Below are 8,235 nucleotides of genomic sequence, written 5' to 3' on the forward strand. Positions count from 1 at the left end.
AGTAATGTTTGAATGTGCAAGACGACAGCCTAATTTGCAGTTATTAATCATATCCAGTACTGTCTTTCAAAAGTAATCAGTTGGCTTCCCTTGTGGTACATTTAATATTTTCTACCCAGCATGGTAATACCGATGGATGATTTTTAATTTTACCGCACCAGGACAACTTATATGAAATCACACATTTATTTCTAACATGAATGATTTGAAGATAGGATTTTTTTTTCGTTACGCCCGCCATTTTCAAAGCATGCAAGTTTCTGTAGTGTAGTGGTTATCACGTTTGCCTAACACGCGAAAGGTCCCCTGTTCGAAACTGGGGGGAAACATGTATTACTGCAATAATATTATTTGGACTTGTAAAACCCCTCTAATCCTCTTCTTGGTGCTCGGCACAGGAAGGTCGACCATCTCTTTCTCGCATTGGGTCTTATGCAGAAATGAATTTCGTTGCAGTTCCACAACTGATTAAAAGCCAGTCATTCCCCATTTACCTAATCTTTCAAATGTCCAACTTTACAGGAAAAAAAGAAACATATTACAGAGATTTTTTACAGGATCTTTTCGTCATGCCCGCCTTTTTCAAAACATGTAAGTCACTAGCTCCACCACCAAACCCCAGCAGCATTAACATCCAGACCCCACTAGCTCCACCACCAGACCCCAGGAGCTTCCAACACCAGACCCCACTAGCTCCACCACCATACCCCAGCAGCATCACCACCAGACCCCAGGAGCTTCCACCACCAGACCCCAGGAGCTTCCACCACCAGACCTCAGGAGCTTCCACCACCAGACCCCAGGAGCTTCCACCAGACCCCAGCAGCATCACCACCAGACCCCAGGAGCTTCCACCACCAGACCCCAGGAGCTTCCACCACCAGACCCCAGGAGCTTCCACCACCAGACCCCAGGAGCTTCCACCACCAGACCTCAGGAGCTTCCACCACCAGACCCCAGGAGCTTCCACCAGACCCCAGCAGCATCACCACCAGACCCCACTAGCTCCACCACCAGACCCCAGCAGCATTACCACCAGACCCCATCCACCACCAGACCCTACTAGCTCCACCACCAGACCCCAGCAGGATTACCACCAGACCCCATCCACCACAAGACCCCACTAGCTCCACCACCAGACCCCAGCAGCATCACCACCAGACCCCATCCACCACCAGACCCTACTAGCTCCACCACCAGACCCCAGGAGCTTCCAACACCAGACCCCACTAGCTCCACCACCAGACCCCAGCAGCATCAGCACCAGACCCCAGGAGCTTCCACCACCAGACCCCAGGAGCTTCCACCACCAGACCCCAGGAGCTTCCACCACCAGACCCCAGGAGCTTCCACCACCAGACCTCAGGAGCTTCCACCACCAGACCCCAGGAGCTTCCACCACCAGACCCCAGCAGCATCAGCACCAGACCCCAGCAGCATCACCACCAGAACCCAGGAGCTTCCACCACCACACCCCAGGAGCTTCCATCACCAGACCCCAGGAGCTTCCACCACCAGACCCCTCTAGCTGCACCACCAGACCCCAGCAGCATCACCACCACACCTCAGGAGCTTCCACCACCAAACCCTAACAACAACTCAACAACCTCAAAAACCCGGCTCACCTGGAGCCACCCAAAGACCCGGCTCACCGTCCGAACCCGGGGACCCGCTTTTAAGCCCCCCACCGACCAGCCACTGGAGTGAAAGAGCCAGCCCTTGGGCCTGGAGGACCAGGGCCCTGGTACCATAAACACCCAGACGCTCCTAGCACCATGGACAGCACTCTGTCAGATGCTCAAGCGCATATTGTTTTTTACTCATGTTCTGGTTTCAGGACCACAATAAAAACACAATAAAAGCTGAACAGGGTTCCATGGTGTAATGGTTAGCACTCTGGACTTTGATCCCAGGAGCTTCCACCACCAGACACCACTAGCTCCACCACCAGACGACAGCAGCATCACCACCACACCTCAGGAGCTTCCACCACCAGACACCACTAGCTCCACCACCAGACCCCAGCAGCATCACCACCAGACCCCAGGAGCATCACCACCAGACCCCAGGAGCTTCCACCACCAGACCCCAGGAATTTCCATCACCAGACCCAAGGAGCTTCCATCACCTGACCCCAGGAGCTTCCATCACCAGACCCCAGGAGCTTCCACCACCAGACCCCACTAGCTGCACCACCAGACCCCAGCAGCATCACCACCACACCTCAGGAGCTTCCACCACCAGACCCCAACAACAACTCAACAACCTCAACAACCCGGCTCACCTGGAGCCACCCAGAGACCCGGCTCACCGTCCGAACCAGGGGACCCGCTTTTAAGAGCCCTACCCCCCTCCCCCCCACTGTGTGGCGGAGTCACATCCTGGTTATACAGCAGAGTGGCGCAGCGGAAGCGTGCTGGCCCCATAACCCAGAGGTCGATGGATCGAAACCATCCTCTGCTACTTAAGAGATCCTCTCATACATGAGATGTGAGAGATTAACTGAAATCTATCCAGAGCTTTTTGGAAACAAGAAAGTGGATGTATGATCTATGAACATACTGCACCGACTGTTGATGAAAATGCATTTAATCAAAATGAGGATGAAAATATGTCTCAACCTAATAAAGTAAAACCAACCATTTTAAAATAAAGTAAAACCAACCATTTTAAAATAAAGACTCTAAATTGTCTATTTCTGAAGATTCACACACACACACACACATACACACAGCTGACAGGTTGTTGTGGCCGAGTGGTTAAGGCGATGGACTAGAAATCCATTGGGGATTCCCCGCGCAGGTTCGAATCCCGCCAACAACGAGTAATGTTTGAATGTGCAAGATGACAGCCTAATTTGCAGTTATTAATCATATCCAGTACTGTCTTTCAAAAGTAATCAGTTGGCTTCCCTTGTGGTACATTTTGTATTTTCTACCCAGCATGGTAATACCGATGGATGATTTTTAATTTTACCGCACCAGGACAACTTATATGAAATCACACATTTATTTCTAACATGAATGATTTGAAGATAGGATTTTTTTTTCATTACGCCCGCCATTTTCAAAGCATGCAAGTTTCTGTAGTGTAGTGGTTATCAAGTTTGCCTAACACGCGAAAGGTCCCCTGTTCGAAACTGGGGGCAAACATGTATTACTGCAATAATATTATTTGGACTTGTAAAACCCCTCTAATCCTCTTCTTGGTGCTCGGCACAGGAAGGTCGACCATCTCTTTCTCGCATTGGGTCTTATGCAGAAATGAATTTCGTTGCAGTTCCACAACTGATTAAAAGCCAGTCATTCCCCATTTACCTAATCTTTCAAATGTCCAACTTTACAGGAAAAAAAGAAACATATTACAGAGATTTTTTACAGGATCTTTTCGTCATGCCCGCCTTTTTCAAAACATGTAAGTCACTAGCTCCACCACCAAACCCCAGCAGCATTAACACCAGACCCCACTAGCTCCACCACCAGACCCCAGGAGCTTCCAACACCAGACCCCACTAGCTCCACCACCATACCCCAGCAGCATCACCACCAGACCCCAGGAGCTTCCACCACCAGACCCCAGGAGCTTCCACCACCAGACCTCAGGAGCTTCCACCACCAGACCCCAGGAGCTTCCACCACCAGACCTCAGGAGCTTCCACCACCAGACCCCAGGAGCTTCCACCAGACCCCAGCAGCATCACCACCAGACCCCAGGAGCTTCCACCACCAGACCCCAGGAGCTTCCACCACCAGACCCCAGGAGCTTCCACCACCAGACCTCAGGAGCTTCCACCACCAGACCCCAGGAGCTTCCACCAGACCGCAGCAGCATCACCACCAGACCCCACTAGCTCCACCACCAGACCCCAGCAGCATTACCACCAGACCCCATCCACCACCAGACCCTACTAGCTCCACCACCAGACCCCAGCAGCATTACCACCAGACCCCATCCACCACAAGACCCCACTAGCTCCACCACCAGACCCCAGCAGCATCACCACCAGACCCCATCCACCACCAGACCCTACTAGCTCCACCACCAGACCCCAGGAGCTTCCAACACCAGACCCCACTAGCTCCACCACCGGACCCCAGCAGCATCAGCACCAGACCCCAGGAGCTTCCACCACCAGACCCCAGGAGCTTCCACCACCAGACCCCAGGAGCTTCCACCACCAGACCCCAGGAGCTTCCACCACCAGACCTCAGGAGCTTCCACCACCAGACCCCAGCAGCATCAGCACCAGACCCCAGCAGCATCACCACCAGAACCCAGGAGCTTCAACCACCACACCCCAGGAGCTTCCATCACCAGACCCCAGGAGCTTCCACCACCAGACCCCTCTAGCTGCACCACCAGACCCCAGCAGCATCCCCACCACACCTCAGGAGCTTCCACCACCAAACCCTAACAACAACTCAACAACCTCAAAAACCCGGCTCACCTGGAGCCACTCAAAGACCCGGCTCACCGTCCGAACCCGGGGACCCGCTTTTAAGCCCCCCACCGACCGGCCACTGGAGTGAAAGAGCCAGCCCTTGGGCCTGGAGGACCAGGGCCCTGGTACCATAAACACCCAGACGCTCCTAGCACCATGGACAGCACTCTGTCAGATGCTCAAGCGCATATTGTTTTTTACTCATGTTCTGGTTTCAGGACCACAATAAAAACACAATAAAAGCTGAACAGGGTTCCATGGTGTAATGGTTAGCACTCTGGACTTTGACCCCAGGAGCTTCCACCACCAGACACCACTAGCTCCACCACCAGACGACAGCAGCATCACCACCACACCTCAGGAGCTTCCACCACCAGACACCACTAGCTCCACCACCAGACCCCAGCAGCATCACCACCAGACCCCAGCAGCATCACCACCAGACCCCAGGAGCTTCCACCACCAGACCCCAGGAATTTCCATCACCAGACCCAAGGAGCTTCCATCACCTGACCCCAGGAGCTTCCATCACCAGACCCCAGGAGCTTCCACCACCAGACCCCACTAGCTGCACCACCAGACCCCAGCAGCATCACCACCACACCTCAGGAGCTTCCACCACCAGACCCCAACAACAACTCAACAACCTCAACAACCCGGCTCACCTGGAGCCACCCAGAGACCCGGCTCACCGTCCGAACCAGGGGACCCGCTTTTAAGTCCCCTACCCCCCTCCCCCCCACTGTGTGGCGGAGTGACATCCTGGTTATACAGCAGAGTGGCGCAGCGGAAGCGTGCTGGGCCCATAACCCAGAGGTCGATGGATCGAAACCATCCTCTGCTACTTAAGAGATCCTCTCATACATGAGATGTGAGAGATTAACTGAAATCTGTCCAGAGCTTTTTGGAAACAAGAAAGTGGATGTATGATCTATGAACTATGAACATACTGGCTGTTGATGCTGACTGTTGATGAAAATGCTGTTGATGAAAATGCATTTAATCAAAATGAGGATGAAAATATGTCTCAACCTAATAAAGTAAAACCAACCATTTTAAAATAAAGACTCTAAATTGTCTATTTCTGAAGATTCACACACACACACACACACACATACACACAGCTGACAGGTTGTTGTGGCCGAGTGGTTAAGGCGATGGACTAGAAATCCATTGGGGATTCCCCGCGCAGGTTGGAATCCTGCCAACAACGAGTAATGTTTGAATGTGCAAGACGACTGCCTAATTTGCAGTTATTAATCATATCCAGTACTGTCTTTCAAAAGTAATCAGTTGGCTTCCCTTGTGGTACATTTTGTATTTTCTACCCAGCATGGTAATACCGATGGATGATTTTTAATTTTACCGCACCAGGACAACTTATATGAAATCACACATTTATTTCTAACATGAATGATTTGAAGATAGGATTTTTTTTTCGTTACGCCCGCCATTTTCAAAGCATGCAAGTTTTCGTAGTTCAATTCAATTCAATTCAATTTTATTTATATAGCGTCTAATACAACAGAGTTGTCTCTAGACGCTTTACAGAGAGTGTAGTGGTTATCACGTTCGCCTAACACGCGAAAGGTCCCCTGTTCGAAACTGGGCGGAAACATGTATTACTGCAATAATATTATTTGGACTTGGAAAACCCCTCTAATCCTCTTCTTGGTGCTCGGCACAGGAAGGTCGACCATCTCTTTCTCGCATTGGGTCTTATGCAGAAATGAATTTCGTTGCAGTTCCACAACTGATTAAAAGCCAGTCATTCCCCATTTACCTAATCTTTCAAATGTCCAACTTTACAGGAAAAAAAGAAACATATTACAGAGATTTTTTACAGGATCTTTTCGTCATGCCCGCCTTTTTCAAAACATGTAAGTCACTAGCTCCACCACCAAACCCCAGCAGCATTAACACCAGACCCCACTAGCTCCATCACCAGACCCCAGGAGCTTCCAACACCAGACCCCACTAGCTCCACCACCATACCCCAGCAGCATCACCACCAGACCCCAGGAGCTTCCACCACCAGACCTCAGGAGCTTCCACCACCAGACCCCAGGAGCTTCCACCAGACCCCAGCAGCATCACCACCAGACCCGACTAGCTCCACCACCAGACCCCAGCAGCATTACCACCAGACCCCATCCACCACCAGACCCTACTAGCTCCACCACCAGACCCCAGCAGCATTACCACCAGACCCCATCCACCACAAGACCCCACTAGCTCCACCACCAGACCCCAGCAGCATCACCACCAGACCCCATCCACCACCAGACCCTACTAGCTCCACCACCAGACCCCAGGAGCTTCCAACACCAGACCCCACTAGCTCCACCACCGGACCCCAGCAGCATCAGCACCAGACCCCAGGAGCTTCCACCACCAGACCCCAGGAGCTTCCACCACCAGACCCCAGGAGCTTCCACCACCAGACCCCAGCAGCATCAGCACCAGACCCCAGCAGCATCACCACCAGAACCCAGGAGCTTCCACCACCACACCCCAGGAGCTTCCATCACCAGACCCCAGGAGCTTCCACCACCAGACCCCTCTAGCTGCACCACCAGACCCCAGCAGCATCACCACCACACCTCAGGAGCTTCCACCACCAAACCCTAACAACAACTCAACAACCTCAAAAACCCGGCTCACCTGGAGCCACCCAAAGACCCGGCTCACCGGCCGAACCCGGGGACCCGCTTTTAAGCCCCCCACCGACCGGCCACTGGAGTGAAAGAGCCAGCCCTTGGGCCTGGAGGACCAGGGCCCTGGTACCATAAACACCCAGACGCTCCTAGCACCATGGACAGCACTCTGTCAGATGCTCAAGCGCATATTGTTTTTTACTCATGTTCTGGTTTCAGGACCACAATAAAAACACAATAAAAGCTGAACAGGGTTCCATGGTGTAATGGTTAGCACTCTGGACTTTGACCCCAGGAGCTTCCACCACCAGACACCACTAGCTCCACCACCAGACGACAGCAGCATCACCACCACACCTCAGGAGCTTCCACCACCAGACACCACTAGCTCCACCACCAGACCCCAGCAGCATCATCACCAGACCCCAGCAGCATCACCACCAGACCCCAGGAGCTTCCACCACCAGACCCCAGGAATTTCCATCACCAGACCCAAGGAGCTTCCATCACCTGACCCCAGGAGCTTCCATCACCAGACCCCAGGAGCTTCCACCACCAGACCCCACTAGCTGCACCACCAGACCCCAGCAGCATCACCACCACACCTCAGGAGCTTCCACCACCAGACCCCAACAACAACTCAACAACCTCAACAACCCGGCTCACCTGGAGCCACCCAGAGACCCGGCTCACCGTCCGAACCAGGGGACCCGCTTTTAAGTCCCCTACCCCCCTCCCCCCCACTGTGAGGCGGAGTCACATCCTGGTTATACAGCAGAGTGGCGCAGCGGAAGCGTGCTGGGCCCATAACCCAGAGGTCGATGGATCGAAACCATCCTCTGCTACTTAAGAGATCCTCTCATACATGAGATGTGAGAGATTAACTGAAATCTATCCAGAGCTTTTTGGAAACAAGAAAGTGGATGTATGATCTATGAACATACTGCACTGACTGTTGATGAAAATGCATTTAATCAAAATGAGGATGAAAATATGTCTCAACCTAATAAAGTAAAACCAACCATTTTAAAATAAAGTAAAACCAACCATTTTAAAATAAAGACTCTAAATTGTCTATTTCTGAAGATTCACACACACACACACACACACACACACACACATACACACAGCTGACAG

The 8,235-nt window shown here is 52.3% G+C and overlaps 1 non-coding gene across 1 annotated transcript; it reads left to right on the plus strand.

Moving 5' to 3' along the window:
* The first annotated feature begins 2,741 nt into the window (after positions 1-2,741).
* trnas-aga (transfer RNA serine (anticodon AGA)) lies at positions 2,742-2,823 on the plus strand. Its single transcript has one exon. It is a non-coding gene; the product is annotated as a tRNA-Ser (tRNA).
* Positions 2,824-8,235: the final 5,412 nt, after the last annotated feature.

Source organism: Cololabis saira, unplaced genomic scaffold (genome assembly GCF_033807715.1).
Source record: "Cololabis saira isolate AMF1-May2022 unplaced genomic scaffold, fColSai1.1 scf032, whole genome shotgun sequence".
Classification (NCBI taxonomy): domain Eukaryota; kingdom Metazoa; phylum Chordata; class Actinopteri; order Beloniformes; family Belonidae; genus Cololabis; species Cololabis saira.